The sequence below is a fragment of the Acomys minous genome (genome assembly GCF_964271855.1).
Source record: "Acomys minous genome assembly, chromosome: 19".
NCBI lineage: Eukaryota > Metazoa > Chordata > Mammalia > Rodentia > Muridae > Acomys > Acomys minous.
In genome coordinates, this window is record NC_140499.1 from 7,264,211 (window position 1) to 7,285,084 (window position 20,874).

The window sequence follows — 20,874 nt, forward strand, 5'->3', positions numbered from 1 at the left end:
ATTATTACTATTTTATTTACATCAGTGTTCTGCCTCCATGTGTGTCCGTGTGAGGGCCTCAGATCCCCTGAAACTAGATTTACAGACAGTTGTGAACTGCCGTGTGGGTGCTGGGATTTGAACCCTCTCCCTTGCTCTGCTATCGACTCTTAATAATTTTCATTCCCTCCTTTTGGGTTTTTGTTCTTGTTGTTTTAAACAGACTTTTGTTACATTTAATCCAGGTTGGCCGTGAAATTATGCCAAATGGTCCTGTGTCACCCTCCTGAGTGCTGGGACTCCAAGGTTTATGCTACCACAACTGACCTTTTAAAAACAAATGAATTATTAGTTAGCTTGAAATAGGAGCTCACCATAGCCTTGGCTGATCTTGAGCTGGCTACATAGACCAGGCTAAGCCTTGAACTCACAGAGTCCCCTGCTTCTGCCTCCTGAGTAAAGGGATTTAAATTTGTTACCACCACGCTCAGCTTGGTAGTTGCATACAAAGTTATAGGTTCATTATGACATTTCCGTAAGTGTATGTTGATACTGTTTTTCTTCTTCCTCCGTGTCCTGTGCCCTCCCTCTCGCCTTGCTGTGCTGCAGCTTGCTGATCCTCCTGCACCCAAATTGGTCCCTCTTTTGCTGTCATGTCCCATGTATTCTGTTACACTCTGTCTTCCTCACCACTGATGCTTAGCTCCCCTCCGAATTTTATGACCTACAGACAGTCAGATAGACATACAACACACACTTCTGTACTTCTAACCATTTTTTTCTGCAAATGCTATGACTTAAAAAAAAAATCTGGTACAGAAGACTGAACCCAGGCACTTGCCTGTGCTGGACAAACACTCTCTCGCACTGAGCTACATCCCCAGCCCACGAGTTCATTTTAATTGATAACTAAAATTCTACTGTACACTTGTACCGCCTTTATCCATTCACCAGCCGATGGAGTCCAAGCTGTTCTGTTTCTTAGCTACTTTGAATACTGCAGAGATAAGTGTGGGCATGCAGGTGGTGTCTCCACGGTGTGTTGAGTAGAATTAGAACAGCTGGGTCACATAGTTCTGTTTTTACTTTTTGTGGGTGTTCACCCTGATTTCCCTAGTGACAATGCGAGGCTGTGTTCCTACATCAAGGATAGAAGGGTGCCCCCTCCCACACCTTTTGTGTTTGTTTTTTTTGTTGTTGTTGTTTTCTTTCTCCTTCTTTTTTCCCCTGAAACAAGATTTCTCTGTGTAGCCTTGGCTGTCCTGGACTCGCTTTGTAGACCAGGCTGGCCTCGAACTCACAGAGATCCACCTGCCTCTGCCTCCCGAGTGCTGGGATTAAAGGCGTGCACCACCACACCCAACTGTTTTCATTGTTTTGAAGATACCCATTTTGACTGGGCCAAAATAGAATTGTGATGGTTTTAATTTGACTTTCCCCATGGCTGGTGATGCTGAATATTATTATTCAGATATTTATTGGCCACAGGTATTTCTTTTGAGAATTGCCTATTTTGAAACAGAAAAGCTATTATAAGCTCAGAATATTAAAAGAAAGAAGTGAGGCTTATTTTAACAACCAGGGAGAAAAGGAACAGATTTGAAAAACTACTCCAATCTCAAAAATAAAGAAAAAAAAGAGAACTGCTATTTTTGGTTCATTAGCTTATTTATGGGTCATTTGGGGTTTGAGCATTTAGTTTTGTGGGGTTTTTTTGTTTTGTTTTTTAATTACTTTACTTGCTAGAGCACATACGCACAGCCACGCATGGCATGACATTGGAGGTCAGAGGGGTCAACATCGTGGAATCAATTTCCCTATCAACTTCTTTTTGGGCTCGCGTGATTAAAGTCAGAGGGGAAGGCTCACATGGCCAGTGGTTTTCCGTTCTGGGCCGGTGGTCAGCTCTGTTTGTTGGCTGTGCCTACTGTGTTCTAAATATTAACCCTGTGCAACGGACAGCGGGCAGAATTCTTCTTGTCCTGTGGGCTGTGCCTCTACTCCGACGAATGTCTCTCTGTCTCACGTGCTGTGCAGAAGGTTTTTAATGTCACACACTCCCACTTGTCCTTTCCTGGAATTAGCTCCTGTGTCACTGGAGTCCTTTTCAGGTAACCCGTTGCCTCTGCCTCTGTCTTAGGATGTTTCCCCCTGGCCGTTTCAGAGTTTAGGTCTCGCGTCAAGGTCTGCGATGCAGTTTGGCTGGAGTTTTTGCACACCGTAAAAGATCCGGCTCTAGTTCCATTTGCTCTGTGCATATCCAGTTTCCCAGCGCCTTGTGTGGAGCAGGGCATCCTTTCTCCGTATTGTGTGGGGCTGGGGTTTGGTTGCATATGTGGGCACATAGGCCCTCTCTGTCGCTTAGGCTGTGTTGAGCCTACGTTGGACAAGTGCTTGTCCTGTCAGAGCTCTGTTCCCTTGCTGTCCTCTCTAAAGCATACCCGAGGCTGGCCACACTAGGAGAGTGTGTGCTGGGCAGGTCTCCCTCTCCTCACATATCCCCTGAGGTGTCTAATGCTCTAGCTGGGAAATACACTGGGAAGGTGGGGAGCAACAGCAACGGTGCTGAGGGCCTTAGTATTAACCCCACCCCCTTGGAGTGACACAGCTGGGGATGTTAAAATGCCCTCCCGCCTTCAGAGTTCTCCAGCCCTCATAATAGCTGGCTGCCAAGGCCAATCCACCTGTTGACCTCACACCAGCTGGGTCACATAGTTCTGTTTCTGCTTTTTGTGGGCGCTCACCCTGATTTCCCTAGTGACAATGCAAGGCTGTGTTCCTACCCCAAGGATAGAAGGGCTCCCCCTCCCCCACCTTTTGCGTTTGTTTTCTTTTCTTTCTTTTTTGTTTTGTTTTGTTTTTTGAGACAGGGTTTCTCTGTGTAGCCTTGGCTGTCCTGGACTAGCTTTGTAGACCAGGCTGGCCTAGAACTCACAGTGATCTGCCCGCCTCTGTCTCCTGAGTGTTGGGATTAAAGGCGTGTGCCACCATGCCTGGGAAATGAGGCATTTTTAAATATTTACCTCTAGGTGTAATTTTACCCCTTACTTGTTCCACCACTGTTTGCTGACTGCATATTGTAGATGCGTCTTAAGGGGAAGTAGTGCAGAAATACCTTGTAGTTTCCTTATGACTTGTGTGGATGGGCACCCAGCTTCAAAGCAAACATTTACTTCTTTGTCCGTTTTGTGCATATATATGGATATACTCTTATGTGTGTATTTTTTTCTTGTTTTTAATCCTTTTTTAAAATTAATTTTTATTTTGTATGCATTGGTATTTTACATGCATGCATGTCTGTGTGAGGGTGTCAGATGTTAGAGTTGCAGAAAGTTGTAAGCTGCCATATGGGTGCTGGGAACTGAACCCAGGTCCTTTGAAAAAACAATCAATGCTCTTAACCACTGAGCCATCTCTCCAGCCCCTTGTGTGCGTATTATGTGGAGGCCAGCGATTGACTTCAGAATCACTCTCTACTTTGTGGGACAGTCTTTTCACTAAACCTGGACTTCCCTGAGTCTTTGGGATCCTCCTGGCTGCCCTGCCCCTCCAGCACAGGGTGAGACCTAATTTCCAAAGACAACAAAACAAAAAAAAGTAATGAAAAGTAAATACATGGACCATTTTGCTTGTAATTAACCCATAAATTCCCCTCAGAAGGGACTATTAATATGTTGTTAGGCCATTTGTCTATAGATGTTTTGATGTTGACTAGATAGGTTTAGTATTAAACAGCTTGCAGTAGTGTAATTGTGGGTCTAGATTAAGTGATTTCCTTTTTTAAAAGATTTATTTCTATTTCTCTATGTTGGGGGAGTGTGGTTATGAGCATGTGTGTACATGCCCTGGGGGGCCAGAAGATGGCATTGGATCCCTTGGAACTTGAGTTGCAGGTGCTTGTCAGTCATATGACATGGGTGCTGGGAGCCAAACTTGGGTCCTCAAGAAGAGCAGCAAGCTCTCTTAACTGCTGAGCTGTCTCTTCAGACCCTAGACTGCGTGTTCTCCAAGAGTGATGAGTAAGTTGTTTCAAATACCTCAGTCTATTCCAACCATCAGCTTTGGTACTCTGTAAACAGTGCAGTGCTTAGCAGTGACTCAACTGCCATAGGCATCCTTTGTGGGACAGCTGGCATCTGCACCTCTGAGCCTTGTGGACTGGGCCTGCAGGCTAGCCTGACTCCCGAGCCTGCTAGTCAAGTTGGGGTTGAGTTGTTGGAATTTGAAACCAGTCTCTGTTTGAGCGGGACCCCTGTGCCCAAATCTGCCTATCATAATGTTCTACTTGTAGGCTTCTAGGACCCTCTGGATCCTTCTACTTTGCCATTCTCCCATGCTTCTCTCATCTAGAGTCCCACTAGAATGTCCTCCCCTCTGTCTCAGGTTTCTGGTAAGTGAAGGCTTTCGTGGGACATGCCCCTTGGGCTAATATGCAGATATAAGTGAGTATATACCATTTGAGTCTTTCTGTTTCTGGGTTAACTCACTCATTATGATCATTTCTAGCTCAATCCATTTATCCACAAATTTCAGGAATTCCTTGTTTTTAATAGCTGAATAATATTCCATAGTGTATATGTACCACAGTTTCTTTATCCATTCTTCTATTGAGGGACACTTAGGCTGTTTCCATGTTCTGGCTATTATGAATAAGGCTGCTATGACCAAGGACAATATAGGCGGTAAACCTTAAACCCCTACCCAGATCTAGCCAATAGACAGAACACTCTCCACAGTAGAGTGGAGAGTGGGATATTACTTTCTCACATACTCTGGTGCCTCACCTTTGACCATGTCCCCTGGAGGGGGAGACCTGGTGGCACTCAGAGGAAGGACAGCAGGTTACCAAGAAGAGACTTGATACCCTATGAGCATATACAGGGGGAGGTAATCCCCCTCAGGAACAGTCATAGGGGAGGGGAATAAAGGGAAAATGGGAGGGAGGGAAGAATGGGAGGATACAAGGGATGGGATAACCATTGAGATGTAACAAGAATAAATTAATAAAGGAGAAAAAAAAGAAAAAGAAAAAGAAACCAGTCTCTGGCTGTGGAAACTCTTCTTGCTGCAAAGGCTTGGACTTTTGTTCTCAAGCTGATTTCTCTAGGTTCCCTTGTGGGCGGCACCCTGGTCCTGTTACACTGCTGAGCAGAAAGAATGTGCTGCCTGGAGGGCACGGACAGGGAACATTTCCTATCCCACTTCCCTTCTCCATCTAGATATTTTTTACTTTTCTTTTAATTCATTCATTCATTCATTTTACATCCCAATCACAGCCCCCTCCCTCCTCCCCTGCCTGCTCCACCCTCCCTCACTCTTCTTCATGTCCCCCTTGCCCTACCACTCAGAAAAGGGGAGCACCCCTGTGTATATAAAAATTAAAGACAGATGATAGAATACAAAGTAGCAGGCAGATATTATGTTATATAGTTTATTAAATGAGCATGGAGGGAGAAGGAAAAGGGGGAAGAGGGATACCAGAGAGAGAGAGAGAGAGAGAAGAGAAGAAGAAGAAGAAGAAGAAGAAGAAGAAGAAGAAGAAGAAGAAGAAAAAGAGAGAGAGAGAGAGAGAGAGAGAGAGAGAGAGAGAGAGAGAGAGAAGAGGTAGAGAAAAGTAGAAAGAGGTAGAGAGAGAGTCAGATGGAGGGTCTGTTCTTTTATGTGGCCCTGGGGAGGGCCACGCCCCTGTGGCAGGTAAGCAGTAACATCACAGGTAGGCAGACTGAAGCAGAATACTCACATTCCTACCTTTTCCTATAATTAAAAAATGAGGAATGTTGGATTGTTTTTATATAAGGCAAGTTAAAGTATATAAATGTAGGCAATGGAGAAAAGAGATAGAAAAAAAGCAATAGCAACAAAATGTTCAAATTATATAGTCAAAGGGAAGGAAAAGTTCTGTCCTGAAAGTTTAAGGTAGAAGGCAGGCTATGTCAGCCATGTCCTGCAGCAGATAGGGACCGAGGAGTGCTGGGGGAACCTGGGAACACACCATCTCAGTCTTTTGTAAATGGATAAGGGATGAAGTAATCGTCTTAACTACTTCCTGCTGACGGTAGGGCAGCGATAGGGGTTTTAAAAGGCTGAAATGTTGGCCAGGTTCTGGAAGAACAGGCTGTTGCATTTGCTGTCCAGGGTCCCAGGGTCTGAGAACATCTGCAGCTGAGAAGGGCAATGTAGGTCCAGCTAGGAGGAGAAATGCAGGGCCAGCTGGCACGATTTTTGAGGTTGGACGAGAGCACTTGTGGGTAGCTGCTTTGATGATGTCCCAGATGCAGGAGGTCAGGCAGGATACTGGAGCATATATGTGGGTAGAAGACAAAGTTAGTAGGTCAGGGAGAAAATTTTCTTTAGGTGTACGTTTGAAACTCTTGGGAGAGCAAAGAGAAAAGGGAAGAGACAATGTCAACAATGTGTGAAAATTTTGGGAGAGTAAAGAAAAAAATGCCAACAACTGGGAGTTTCCTTTCATTTACCCAGTTGTTGGCAATAATTAAAACAGTTTAGTTTGGCCGGGCGTGGTGGCGCACGCCTTTAATCCCCGCACTTAGGAGGCAGAGGCAGGCGGATCACTGTGAGTTCGAGGTTACCCTGGTCTACAAAGTGAGTCTAGGACAGCCAAGGCTAACACAGAGAAACCCTGTCTCAGAAAAAAAAAAAGTTTAGTTTGGATTGGTCCAAATTTGGTTGTAGAGGCTGTAAGACCCCCTCCCCTGTGCACCCGCCATAGCAAGCATAGCAGCAGTAACTCTATCTTGCAAGGCAAGACTAGAATAATAGGTTCCCGGGATAAGATAAGGCCTGGGGCCCAGAGGAAAAAGATAAAAGCATGCTGAGATAACAGAAACAGTTTGTCCTTGTCAAACAAGATATTTATGGTTGGCCACCTGGCCCAGAGAACGGGTAAACTCCCCTGTTCCTAGAGCCCATCTGATGACCGGGCCATAACCTCGCCTCATTTAAATTTACCAATCAGAGCCCTGTAACTATGCTTCTTGCTTCTGTACCCGCGCTTCCCGCTAAAATCCCTATAAAAGGCCCCCGAAAGACTCGCTCGGCGCGCCAGCCTCTCCAGAGACTGAGACGCCCGGGTACCCGACCCCCTGCAATAAAGCCTCTTGCGTGTTGCAACCGAAACCTTGGTCTCGCTGGTTCTTGGTGGGGGTCTCCACGTTAAGACCACCGTGCTGGGGGTCTTACAGAGGCATGTTAAGCTTTAAGGAGTGTCAGGAAGAACGGATGACTGGACGTTTCCCATGGGCAGGTGAAGTCAGTAAGCCGTCAGGTCATCCCCAAAACAGACAGTGACCCAAGGGACTGATGCAGACCAGTTAGTAGCTCATCAGCACTTACCAGTGACCATCTCAGAGGTCAGCTATGCTAGGCTCTAGTCTGCAAGTGTAGCAGAGTGTCACTAATAATGAATGTCAGGGGTTAGCCCTCTTGCATGTTACAGCCAGGTATTAGTTGGAGTTCCCTCAATCTCTGTTCTTTCTTTATCCATACACATCTTATAGGCAGGGTAAATTTTGGGTGGAAGGTTTGGTGGGTGGGTTGGTGTTGCCCTCCCTCAACTAGGAGTTCTGTCTGGTTAGAGGGTGGCCTTTTCAGTCTCCATGTCCGCTGCTAGAAGGCATCTCAGCTAGAGTCACCCCCATAGTTTCCCAGGAGCCTACCCTGTCTTTGAATCTCCATCCTGCTTCAGAGATGCCCCAGGCCATGGTTCCAATTCTCTCTGTAAACGCTTCATCCTCCTGCCACTCTACCGCCGAATCCATAGGTATTTTAAAATTTGCACATTTGGATGTGGTAAATCATGTGTAATAAGAGAGGTGTGCCTTGGAGCCCTGTTTGGGTCCTGGCAGCTTTTCAGGTCTGAGTGATATTATTCAGAGTGATGAGTCAGAATCAGGTGGACTATTGAGTCAGATACTCAGGCTGTAATCTGGTGCTGTGAGATCTGGGCAAGGCAATTAACTTCTCATCCTCAAGTGAGCATCAAATGAGTGGGCTGCTACCCTTTTCTATTCATAGGACTCTCAGAGAATCCGGTGAACGAAAGTTCAGATGGTTTTAAAGCCATATAAAAGGCTACATAGTGTGCTTATTAAATATTTTATATAGAATGCATTAGCTGATTATCATCGTTGTGGATAACAAGAATTGGTTGTCATTATCCGACTCCTTAGACATTGGTAAAGATCTATAAAAATCGTTTTCCTTGTGTGTTTAGAGTTTGTGTACCATTTGAGAGATAATGCATGTTCCAACGTGTAGGAGACTAGCCAGATTATAAAATAGAGAGAGGCCTAGATGGAAAAACAGGAAGTCATTTGTTGAAGATCTCCTAATTTTCTGCTTCCTGAACTTTAAAAAAAAAAGCAGATGAAGCCAGCTTGTGCAGTGCTCTGTGGAGGTGAGTGAAGGCAAGGAAGGCGGGGAAGGGCAATTGCAGGAGGCTGTGTTCCAGAAGGCAGTTGGGAAGGGCTTTTTGGCAGTTTCATTCTTTTATGCTGCAGGTTGAGTCAGCTACTGTTTGGAACAATGAAGTGAAAACAAAAGCTACTTGTCCTGGCAATCAGAAGAGGCTCTGAGCTGGACCCAGCCTCGCGAAGTCTTTTGTTTGGGATCGGTACCTAAGGTGGTAGAAAACTTTTTTTTCTTTTTCTTTCTTTCTTTTTTTTTGGGGGGGGGGTGGGGCAAGAAAAAAGTCATTGGTTATTAAAAACTAATCAATGTACGGAAAGTGAAAATGTAGGCTTATGGTTAAGTGTCTGTCAAGCAAGCTTGGGAGCTTGAAGTTAGGTTGTCAGAACCTGTGGGATTTTTTTTTTCTTTGGTTTGGTTGGTTTTGTGTTTTTACAAGGTGGGCAGGCAGCATGTGCCTATAACCTCAGTACGGGAGGAGGGAGTGGAGCCAGGCGGGCCACCGAAGATCATTGCATTGCCAGAATCAGTGCGCTTCAGGGCCAGGGCCAGACCCTGTATCAAAAAAATTACAAAGGCGGAAAGATTGAAGCCGACTTCTAACCTCCAACCACACGCACATAGACACAAGTGTGGAGCCTGCTTGCTTCCAATGGGCACTGCCAAAGAAAACAGGGGGTAAAAGGACGTTATGCAAGTTATGCATGGTACAAAGGGTGGGTTGCCAAGAAATGACTCTGCTCTGTAAGAACGGGATCAAACTGGACCGCTTAGACCAGACACATGGAAGCCTGCCCCAGGAAACAGCAAGTTCAACAGCAGCCAGGATTATACCTCAGGCGTCAGGGCAGGCAGTCTGACAGCAATAGGTAACAGGTTATTAGTGTTGTCACAGGCAGGCTCTGGGGATGCTGGTCACCGTAAGCCAGGCAGCACTGGGATTATTGGGGGTGTTGCCGGGCACACAGGTCTGACTAGTTTAAAAGGAAGCAGAAATTGATAAAAGGAAGGCGTGTTTATTTGCAGTTTGGCCAAGCTGGGGACAAAGACTCCTAGTTTCTGTCTACTTTCTCCACAGCAGTTGCAGTGAGCTCTCCATGCTGGAAACAGATGGGCGCGTCTGTATCTTTCCTCACTGTCAGAATTTGCTGAATAACAATAAAGTCATGAGGAACAGTGGTTTCATTAGCAGCAATTACCAAGTGCCCCTGCATTCCCTGACAGCTGGCTAAGACACATCACAAAGCCCAGTGCTATAAGCACAGCAAATCTAAATAATCTTTATCTGTATACGTAATACGCTTATGTATGTGATTAAGTTATAGGATGGCCACAGGGGGTTAAAGCAGTCTCTGCAGAATTCAAGGAGTTTCCAGGAGGCCTTGGGCGGGTGGGGGGCAGAAGTGGAAGAGGATAGGAATGCGAGGAGCCTCTGAGGGTGCACAGAACCCGTGTAGTTCGTAAGATAATGATGCCTGTTGGGTACAGTGCTCAGTGTCAACATCTGAGGCGAACTGATGCTGGAGGCTATAGTGGCGAAGGTGGCCAGATCCAAAAGAACATATAGGGCGATAGACGGAGAGTGGCCCGCAGGTGCGCAGCGCAACAGGACGACAGGAACAGACAGCACTTCTAGGTAGGCTACATCAGGGGTAGAGACTGGGCAGAGCTGGAGTCCCTGGGATAGCCAGGACTTCATTAAAACACACACTGGGTGGTCAGATGACTGTGGAAGCCATCACTATCTAGTTTTTCAAGACAGGGTTTCTCTGTGTAGCCTTGGCTGTCCTGGACTCACTTTGTAGACCAGGCTGGCCTCGAACTCACAGCCATCTGCCTGCCTCTGCCTCCCGAGTGCTGGGATTAAAGGCGTGCGTCACCACTGCCGGGCTCCATCACCATCTTTAGATGGTGGAGGTGAGGGAGTTACAGCCCTACAGCCCCTCCCTCAGGCTAATGTCTGGTAAATCCCCAGGCCTGGTTTACCTCACATAGTTTAAATATGCCCACGAGCTCCTATACCCCCAGCTCACCCCTACACGTTTATAGAGGAGCATGCTTCTCCCAGGCATAAGCCCTTTATCAGACTATGTCACATAGGGATGTCAGATAGATGGTGCTATTCGTATGTCCACCAAGGTGTACAGTCATCCTTTCTCCTTAAAACAGGCTCAAACGCTACTTGTAAAAGGCAGTCTCTCAGCGCAAGCCAGGCAGACAGACACTGTTTTGCAATAGGTAGAGTGACTGTAGGCAGAGCACAGCCTAATGTCAACAGCAGGGATACAGTTCTGTAGAAAAGCAAGAGGGCAGCCTGGAAATAGCGCACATGGTAACAAGGCAGTCGGAACAGTGCGGGATCACTTCCTGCCGGGCAAGTTCTTCTCTGGTTGTGGTCTGGCATGAGGGCTTGTTGGGTACCTGCATCATGGAATCTTCTGGGGCTTTGGTTTTAGGGTCCCTGTTTCAGTAGTCGCATAGCTGAGCAGAGAGTGTTTCTCTGTAGACTGTCTCCTTCCTGCCTGGCTTTGCGCATAGGGCCATCGCGACAGTGGGACCCATTAGAGCTACATTCAGAAAGTGTTGGCAGGTTGAGTAGAGATTAATTGGTGGCTGCCTGGGAATCTTGAGAGCCAAGATGGGAGCTGAGCAAAGAGTCAAGAGGTGTCTGCCTTAAAAGCTAGCTGTATGGCCAGATAATCTGCTAAATACATAGTGACTTACTGTTGCGCGGGTGGCGAAGAAGAGCAGACGTTTGTTTGTTTGTTTGTTTGAACAGGGCTCCAATTATGTAGCCCTGGCTACCCTGGAACTTGCCACGTAGACCAGGCTGGTCTGGAATTTATAGTAATCTACCTGCCTCTGCCTTCCGAGTACTAGGGCTAAAGACATGAACCACTAACAACAGTTCTCAGTTTTCCTAATGCCATGACCTTTTAATACAGTTCCTCCTGTGTGGTGACCCCAACCATAAAATTACTTTCATTGCTACTTCATAACTGTAATTTTGCTACTGTTATTAATTATAATGTAAATATCGGTGTTTTCCAGTGGTATCGGGTGACCCCTGTGACCCAGAAGGAGTCTCAACCCACAGGTTGAGAACCACTGCACTAACATCCAGCCAGGTATTAATTTTTTTGTGTGTAGTACTTAGGATTAAATTTTTATTAGTTACTTATCTCATTACTACCACAAAATACCTGCAGAAAAGCAAGTTCATTGAGGATCTGTTTTGGCCAATAGCTTTGTGGTTTTCTATGGTTTGAAGAAACAGTCCATCCAGGTTAGAAGGTGTGTTGGCAAGAGCATGGATCTGCTACCAGGGAGCAGTGACTGATGAAGCTGTCCTCTGCTCAGCTTGCTCTCTGCTTTCCCCTTTCTGGTCAGCTTGGGAACTCAGCCCACGGGGCTGCTGCCCGTAGTCAGGGTGGGTCTTCTGTCCTCAGTAATGCCTCTCTGTAAAATGACCTCAGCACTATGTCAGAGGTGTGTCTCTAGTGACTGGAGATCCACTCAGGTTGACAGTAAACATTAACCATTACAGAACACATGGTGCTCTGCTTCCCCAGCCCTGGCCATGCAAATTTTGAGGAATTTATGGGCTAGATCCTGGAGATGGTTGGAAATGTGGGGCTGCAGTTTGAAAACGACAGCCGGTTTGGAGGCAGTGGCTGTGTGATTGGTGTTCAAACAGAGTCACTTCAACTCAAGGTAGTAAGCAGCAGGCGAGCCTTTCCTGCATGCCAGGCTGTACTGCTAAGAAGTTCATTGTCTTACAAGGCAAGCAGGAATTGTGAGGTAAAATAAAATAAAATATTGAGCTTTGTGTAATGCTGACCCGGCCTGCCGGGGTTCGACTAATGCTCGGGAGGAGAATTCTCCCGTATAGGGACAGAACACAGGACACGAAGAAGTAGAGCAAGTCTTCGATCAAGCTCTCAAATTTTATTTTTTAGATAGAAGGTTTTATAGGCATGGGGGGGGGCATGGGTATTTGTGTAAGCGAGGGTTGCTATGGATACCTAACTCTGGAATGCTCCAGCAGGTGTCTACCTTTACAGCTGCTATAATCACAGAAGAGGAAGAAATTCCAGAGAGAAAGGGAAGTTGTAAAAAAAATCTAGTTAGTCTGGAAAAAGTTCCCAGAACTGCTGCTCGCAGGCAGCTGGCCTTTAATCTGAGTTTAACAGTAGTCTTACTGGAAAACCTAGTTTATAGCCAGAAAGGAGTAGCTCTTACTATGAGCTCGGGGGGGGGGGGGGGTCTTAGAATGACCATACCCCACAATAAACCACAACAGGTGTCTGACTGCCGAACCACGACAGGGTCAGCTGGTTTCTGGTAAATGACAGACTGCTGGAGAAATAGAAACCTAGGCTCTGACAAGATGGCTGAACATTGGCCATATGGCCTACCGTCCCCAACATAATGCAGGCTTGTAAATCCAGTGACAACGCAGGAGACTGAGGCAGGAGGGTTGAGAGCCCAAGTTGGGGCTTGCAAGATGGCTCAGCAGATAAAGAGCGCAGTGGGTCAGAAGAGAGAGAAAGTGAAAGAGACCTTAAGCATAGACAGACTTGGTGTGCAACCTGAGAAAGCATGTGACAGACAGACCAGAGAAAAGAGTGGTGTGAGTTGCCATTCCAAAGGAAGAAAGAGGAACTAGGACCTGGAAAGCAAAAATGAAGGGTCGCTCCAGGGACTTCATACAGGTGTACAGGGGTCAGGCAGGGTGTGGTCCTCATCCATTGGAGAAGGTGATTTCTACTGGGGGCAGTTCTACCTTAAGTCTTCTTTTTCCTCCCTGTTTTGTGCCCCTGACCCTTTTCTTTTATCGCTGTAATCCACAGCAGTCTGAAACTGGTTGCGTATTTGGCCTTGACTCTTGTAAACTGGAGCTATACTCTTGTATCACCAGGCCTGGCTAACTTTGGCTTTTAGCTCAAAGAAGACAGTGCATTTTCATACTGCACTCTTTTAACCAACCCATTGTAGCTCATCCATCCATCCATCCATCTATCCATCCATCCATCTGTCCATCCAACTACCCACCCTACTACCTATCCATCCATCCATCCACCCATGCATCCATCCATCCACCCATGCATCCATCCATCCACCCATGCATCCATCCATCCATCCATCGACCCATCCACCTATCCATGCATCCATCCATCTATCCATCACCTACTCACCCCACTACTCATCCATCCACCCATCCATCTATCCGAGGGACAGCAGTTAATTCTTGAATAGGCAGGTAGCTAGGAAAAGAGGCCCTGGACTAGATCAGGGTGATCTCTGAATACTTTATATTTAACCCAAGATGGCCTCATTCCTGGTTCTTGTCTGAAAGAATCCCTCTTTTGGCAGGGTTTGTTCCTATTCTGGGCATAGGCTTTTTTTTCTCCGTGGATATTTCAGAAGTCTGTCTATTTCCATCTGGTTCCTGCTGTCACTTAAAGTGACCCAATCCACTAAGTGTATCTTGTCCATCCAACTCAAGAAAGAAAAGGGGACCTAGCCTTGTTACATACCCTAAAAAATAGCATATGCAGACTACCGTTGCTTCAATAAGTCTTGGTTGTATACTGTGGATTTCAATGGCCTCATCTGCAGTTCTTTACCCGACTTAGAAAGGGTCCAGAGAAAGGATTGCTAACAGGTATTGTCTGTCGGTCTGTCTGTCTGTCTGTTTGTCTATCAATCTATCTATCTTATCTATCTAATATCTATCCATTGTCTGTCTGTTTATCTACCTTTCTATCTATCTTTTGTCTCACATCAACTGGCCATTTAAAATATTTTGTAATTCCAAGGAATTAGAGTTCCTATGTATTACAAACTCATGTTTGATCAACCCTCTTGCCTCTGCATCCTGAATGTTTGTGTCACTATGGGCGCAGAATCCCTTTTTCAGGTACCTACTGTTGTATATAAAGAAGGAAAAAAATGGCCAAAAGTGAGAACTGTGTGGTGATACACAGGAGAGGACAGCAAGCTGAGGCTTTCAGTAGCTACTGTGGTGAAGGAGATGGAAAAGGGAAGAAAGTGCCATTTTCTGAGTTAGAACTCAAGATGGGGCAGGTACAGCAAGCGAGGTTTGCTGTAGGAATAAGGGTATTATGTAATTCAAATGCCAATTTCTGTACCACCTCACTCACCATATCTGTTTGCAATCCTTGTTCTGAGACTTTCCTGTCACAATGTTGTGTAAACACTGATCCTTCATTGTCCCCTGGTATGCTAATAAAGCAGCTTACAGCCAATCACTGAGCAGCAGAGAGAATAGGGCTGGACTTCCTGCCAGCCAGGAGAGGAGGAGATAGAGGAGCATGTGAGGGATTCAGCCACGGGAGATGTCTGGGATGGAACAGGAGCGAGAACCGAACAGGAAAAGTGACAAAGTCCAAGTATCTCTGGGATGTAAGCTGGGAAGAACCCAAATTAGCTGAGAGGGTTACGATGAGATTAATAACTCTTAGTTCTTGTGCTGTGAAGCTTGCTGAAATAATATAATAGAGTCTCAATTATTTGTGTGACAGCCAAGTTAAGAGAGAAACTGAGAAACAAACACAGATTTTTATTAAAAAAAAAAAAAATTAACAGTTTGGAGCTGTCCTGAGGGCAGAGACAGCGACAGATGGGTGGGGGTTGAGGGGGAAGCTCTGTCACTTAACCATAGTTGGGTCTTTATGAGGACTTTGGTCCCTTCACATTCTCTTTCTATCCTTGCTGAGGTTGAAATGTGGGACCCCTATCCACAACCAGAAACACATCTATACTCCACTGTTCTACCCTCCTTCTCTGTCCTACAGTAGAGGCATGGAAGTTGAGAGCACTAACAACAACCAGAACTGAATCTGTCCTTCAAGCTGATCCTGATGGTGCACACCTTTAATCCCAGCCCTTGGGAGGCAGATGCAGGGAAATCTCTATAAGTTCAAGACCAGCCTGTTCTACATAGTGACTTCCAGGACAGCCAGGGCTCCATAGTGAAACCCTGTCTCAAACTTCTCCCTAAGTCTGCATTTAAAAGTATACTTAGACATTTAAAGTATACTCAAACCCACTTCAAGTAATAACCATAATAAAATTCTACTGAAACTTTATAGCATTTAAAAAACATGACCAGATTGTGATGCAGAAAAAATGATTTTTTTTGTGGTCCAAGTATGTTTTTTTTTTTTTACTATAATTGGTGCAGAAGAGCAGAATGTGATGAGATGAATTAGAAAGACGCTAGACATAAAGAAAGGAACATGCCAGAAAAACCGAAGAACCACTCACCTAGAAACTAGATCATCAGATGGGGGAAGAAACGTGAAGCAAGCCATGAGCTGCAGTCGAGTCGTTCAATGGCTCATGTTGCAGCTTACGATGATATTGCCGTGGCGCAGCATCTTGCGGCAGGCCCTTCCTGGCCTCCTCTTGTCTCCCTGGGATCCACAAGTACTTACCGTCTTACTAAGTTTTCTATTGCTGTGATAAAACACCATGACCAGCAGCAACCTGGGGAAGAAACGGTTTATTTCAGCTTATAGATTGCAGTCCATCACCCAAGGGAGTCAGGGCAGGACTCAAGGCAGGAGCTGATGCAGAGGCATGGATGAAGGCTGCTTACTCCCCTGCTCCCCTTACCTTGATCAACCCAGTTTCTTACAGCACCCCAGGACCACTGCCCAGGCTAGCACTGCCTACAGTGAGCGGCGACGTCCCACACCAGTCATCAGTCAAGAAAATGAACCACAGGCTAATCTGGTGGGGGCAGTTCTCTCACTTGAGGTTCTGTGCTCTAAAATGATTCCAGCTTACGTATCAAGATGACGTAACAACTAGCCAGCACACACACAGGAAAGTTTTCTGTTTACAACATTTAGCCAACAGTTACAGAACATGGCTATATCAATATTTTGGTTTTGTGTTTTATTTTATTTTTGAGAGAGTCTCCTGCAGCCCAGGGTGGCCTCCAACTATGCAGCAGAGGGGATGGCCTTGGGCTCCTGACTTCCTCTCTCACCCCCAGGTGCTGGGTTACACATGGCCACCACCACCAGCACCTTTAGACATGGGTACTAGTAACATATTAGAGATGGGACGTTGTGGCACAGAACGGTTTAGTGATTGACCTGGACTTCCAGGACTAGTAAGAGAGAGCTGGGAATTTGGCCCAGTGGCTCTGGAGTTGACACTGTTGGCTTCTGTTCTTGTCTGTCCCAGATGACATGTATATCGATTTATTACTGATAATTTCTTTCTTTTTTTTTCTTTCTTTCTTTCTTTCTTTCTTTTTTTTTTTTTTTTTTTGAGACAAGGTTTCTCTGTGTAGCCTTGGCTGTCCTAGACTCGCTTTGTAGACCAGGATGGCCTCAAACTCAGAAATCCGCCTGCCTCTGCCTCCCGAGTGCTGGGATTAAAGGCGTGCGCTGCCACGCCCAGGTTTTTTGTTTTGTTTTTCTGTTAATTTCTTTTATGTACACAATGTATCTTGATCATATCCACCCCCCAGTTCCTCTCCCACTCCTTTAAGGCACGTCCAGCATGTCCCAAAGACAGCAGTTCACAAGCCCTCCTCCCTGCCCTCAGCGCGTACATCCTTTCTGTCCTCTCTTCTGTGATGTTCCTGGAGCCTTTCATGCGGGATGGGGAAGTGCAGGGTGCGGGAGGCTGACATAGATGGTCCTTTAAGGCTGAGCACCAGATTAAGGGGTTTGTTGCCATCCCTCCTACTCCCCCCCCCCACATGCCCCTTTGCCTCCTTGTTGCAGCTTTGCCTTTTTTAGCAGTAGGCATTTGATTAAACCTACAAGTAGATCATTATGACAGGCGGATCTGGGCCCAGGAGTCCTGCTCAAACTATGGCACCAGCCAAGGACAATACATGCAGTAAACTTAGAACCCCTACCCAGATCTAGCCAATGGACAGGACATTCTTCACAGTTGAGTGGAGAGTGCCCTATATTTGACCATGTCCCCTGGATGGGGAGGCCAGGTGGCACTCAGAGGAAGGATAACAGGCTACCAAGAAGAGACTTGATACCCTATGAGCATATACAGGGGGAGGAGGTCCCCGTCAGTCACAGTCATAGGGGAGGAGAGTAAGGGGAAAATAGGAGGGAGGGAGGAATGGGTGGATACAAGGGATGGAATAACAATTGAGATGTAATATGAATAAATTAATAAACTATATTTTTTTTTAAAAAAAGACTCCTGGCCAATCCTTTTGAACCTGGCTTCATCATTTTTCCTAGTTGCTTATATCTTATCTTCAATCCAGCTCAAGACAAGATTCCCCTTGGCTGGATTTCATCCCTGGACAGGAGCAAGGCTGTCCACTCTGAGCTGTGCTAAGCTTTGCCTGGGCCCAAGGGTGTCCAACCTTTTGACATTGTGACACTGTGTTATCCTCTGTAGAAGATCACGCTGGAGAACTGTGCAGTGGGGTTCACAAAAAGCCCAAACCAGAGCCTCCTAATGTTCTAACTTACATTGGCCAGTCTGTGTTAGGCTGAACTAGAAACTCCCGTTGGCTTCACGTAGCATGTGGACCCCTCTCGCTGCTTAGCTGCTGGCCTGTAGTGCCAGCTTTCCTCTATTGGACTTTGTGGCTTTTCTTGTTTTAATTTTCTTAAAAGCTAGTTCTTTCTCTGTAGCTCAGGCTGACCTGGAGCTTACTGTGTATCCCAGGATAGATTCAAACTCATTGTAATCCTCTAGTCTCAATTTCCTCATAACTGCCACCATACCTAAAAGTCTTACTACAAATGCCCAGGCTAGCCCCACATATATTATATAGCCCAGGCTAGCCTCAAACTCTTGGTGATTCCCCTGCCTCAGGCCTGAGTGCTAGGAAGGCAAGCGTGTACTACCTCATCCAACTTCCTTTGCTGCTTTTAATTTCAGAAGACTGTCTCTTCCTTTCCCCGCAGGTTCTCCATACCCACAGTGTCCATGATGTCTGCGTCAAATTAGCCACCAGAGATTGGTCCAATTCAGAAACCAAACAGATGATATGCCAACAAGTGGAATAGAGTTTTGGGCTGTATTCTGTCATTTGCTCTTTGACCCTCAGACCTGGGGAGGTCGGCCCATTTGAGTCAGTATCCCATAGCGCAGCCTAGCCTGTACATGCTTCAGAGACAAGGATGGCCTTGAGATGCCCATCCTGCTTCCTCCATCACCTCTGCAGTTGCATTTGTGCACCGCCACACCTGCTTACTTACATAATGCACGCACTGGGCAGGTGCTGTCCTAACTGAGCTACATCCCCGGACACCGTTTTCAAATTTTGAAAGATTGGAGCACACTGACTATAGAGTAGCTGATTGATTTCACTGGGTCAGGAAGCCACGCATTTCAGGCTGGTCCTGCTCACTGTGTATCCGGTATGACTGTGAACTCCATCAGGAGCCACCCCTGGCCAGCAGGTACTGAGGTCATAGCTTTGCACTGTCACACCTGGTGCTGGAGTAACTGCTCTCTCATTTCTCTAATTTATCAGTAATCCTAAACATCACAGTCCCTTTAGTGGCTTTTTGGGTTCTTTGTCTACCACCCACTTTATTTTCCCTCTTGCTCTCTTTCCTTCACATCCTCTCCTAAGTGCCACCCCCACCCCTATCCCCACCCCCACCCCTACCCCGTCACTGTTGTCAACAAAGCACACTGGCTTTCAGGAACTCAGCTAATGGAAGTGAATGCAAGGCTGTGAAACAAGCGTTTCTGGGAAGGCCTGGGTAAACTGAGACAGGGGTAGGGGCGGCTTGTGGTACCTGCTCCTGGTGAACAGTGTGATGCCCTGGTCAGTGTCACTGTTATCCTAGTCAGAATGCTGGTTTGCACCATGCAAGTCAAATGCCATTTTCTAATTTGCCAAAGAATTTAAACTTAGAATTGCTCTTTCTCTCTCTGACACATGCACGCACGCACACACGCGTGTGCAATCCCTCCATGCTCATATATTTATTTGTTCATTCATTTATTGATTGATTTTATTAATTATTTGTGTGCATGTCTGCTTCAGCACGCATGTGGAGGTCAAAGGGCAGCTTGCAGCAATCAACCCTACCTTTTGAGGTGGATTCCAGGGCTTGAACTCAGATTGTCAGGTTTGGCAGCAAGTGCCACTACCCACTGAGCCATCTTGCTGGCCCTCCATTTCCTTAATATGATGGATAGTAACAATTATTTTAAGCTTTTCAGTAAATTGAACAATTATGTCAGAGCATGTATAGAAATTATCAGTAGTTATGTCCCTGTTGCTTATGGTAAATGAATATTGCCAAATGCTGTTGATGGCGAGCAGCTCCTGCTCCTGTTTTTCATGACTGTTGCCTGGTGGGCTTATAATGAATGCTTTCCTGCATTTCCTGTGTGGCTTGGGTCTGGAAGGTGAGGAGTGAAGGTGGCCTACCAGGAAATGGTGGCTTAGCTCGCCGCTGTTGTCAGATCTTGGTTTCATAGTCTACAGTAAAGCACCAGCACTCTCCAGTTCTGCCCTTTGCTGAAAATCTTTTTGGGGGGAAAAAAAAAGAGAGAGAGATTAATTTATTTCCTTGTGTTTCTCTGTAAGTGTGTATGTATGCGTTGTGTGGGGAGGGGTGAGTGTGGGGAGGGGGCACTCTGCAAGAGGGCAGCTGGTCGCTCAGGGAGGGTTGGACTTTACAGGAACACCGGCTTTGTTATGTGCACCCTGAGGGCTGTGGGCTGGTCTTCATGCACCAGGCTTGTTATGTGCGCCCTGAGGGCTGTGGGCTGGTCTTCATGCACCAGGCTTGTTATGTGCGCCCTGAGGGCTGTGAGCTGGTCTTCATGCTTGCACAGAGGTACCCTTAAGCTGTGAGCCACCTCTCCAGCTGGCTCTGCTAAGGATCTTGTAGAAGTGAAAGAGAAGACCACACTTGGAAGGTCTCTGCTGGGATTCAGGCTCTTCTCCAAATTTCGGCGAGGCCTCAATCCCGTGTCCTTTGTTTGTTTTGAGATTAGGTTTTACACATAGCTCAGGATGGCCAGGAGCTCTGTGTAGCCCAGACAGGTTCTCACTGGCAGCAGTTCCTTCTGCTTCCGCAGCCCTGCTTCCCCGGCTTCAACTGCAGCTGGCACAGTTCCCGGTTCCGCTGCCTCCTGATCTTCCCCCACTGTTCGGAAGACCACGCACTTCTAAACACACACGCTTTAAAACACTTTAAAAGTGCCTAATGTAGTATAACATTTTTTTTCTTTCATTTACACTTAAGTATTATTCTTCCTCCAAATCTTGGCATTTTATCGAGGATGTGGTTTGTTTATTTGAAAGTTAGACTGGCTTTAGAAAACAAACATGTTCCAGCTGCTTAGAAAGCAGTGTTTGAGCCTGGTGGTACAGGTCTGTAATTGCAGCTCCTCCAGGGTGGGCTACTGAAAGCGGTCCAGGCTATTTAGTGAGACCCTGTCTCCAAACAAAAGAATTTTAAAAGGGGGATGAAA

At 46.2% G+C, this 20,874-nt stretch overlaps 1 protein-coding gene across 2 annotated transcripts in view; it reads left to right on the top strand.

Moving 5' to 3' along the window:
- Positions 1-20,874, top strand: part of NCEH1 (neutral cholesterol ester hydrolase 1) — a 58,281-nt gene that overhangs the window by 15,174 nt on the left and 22,233 nt on the right. The window lies entirely within an intron of this gene.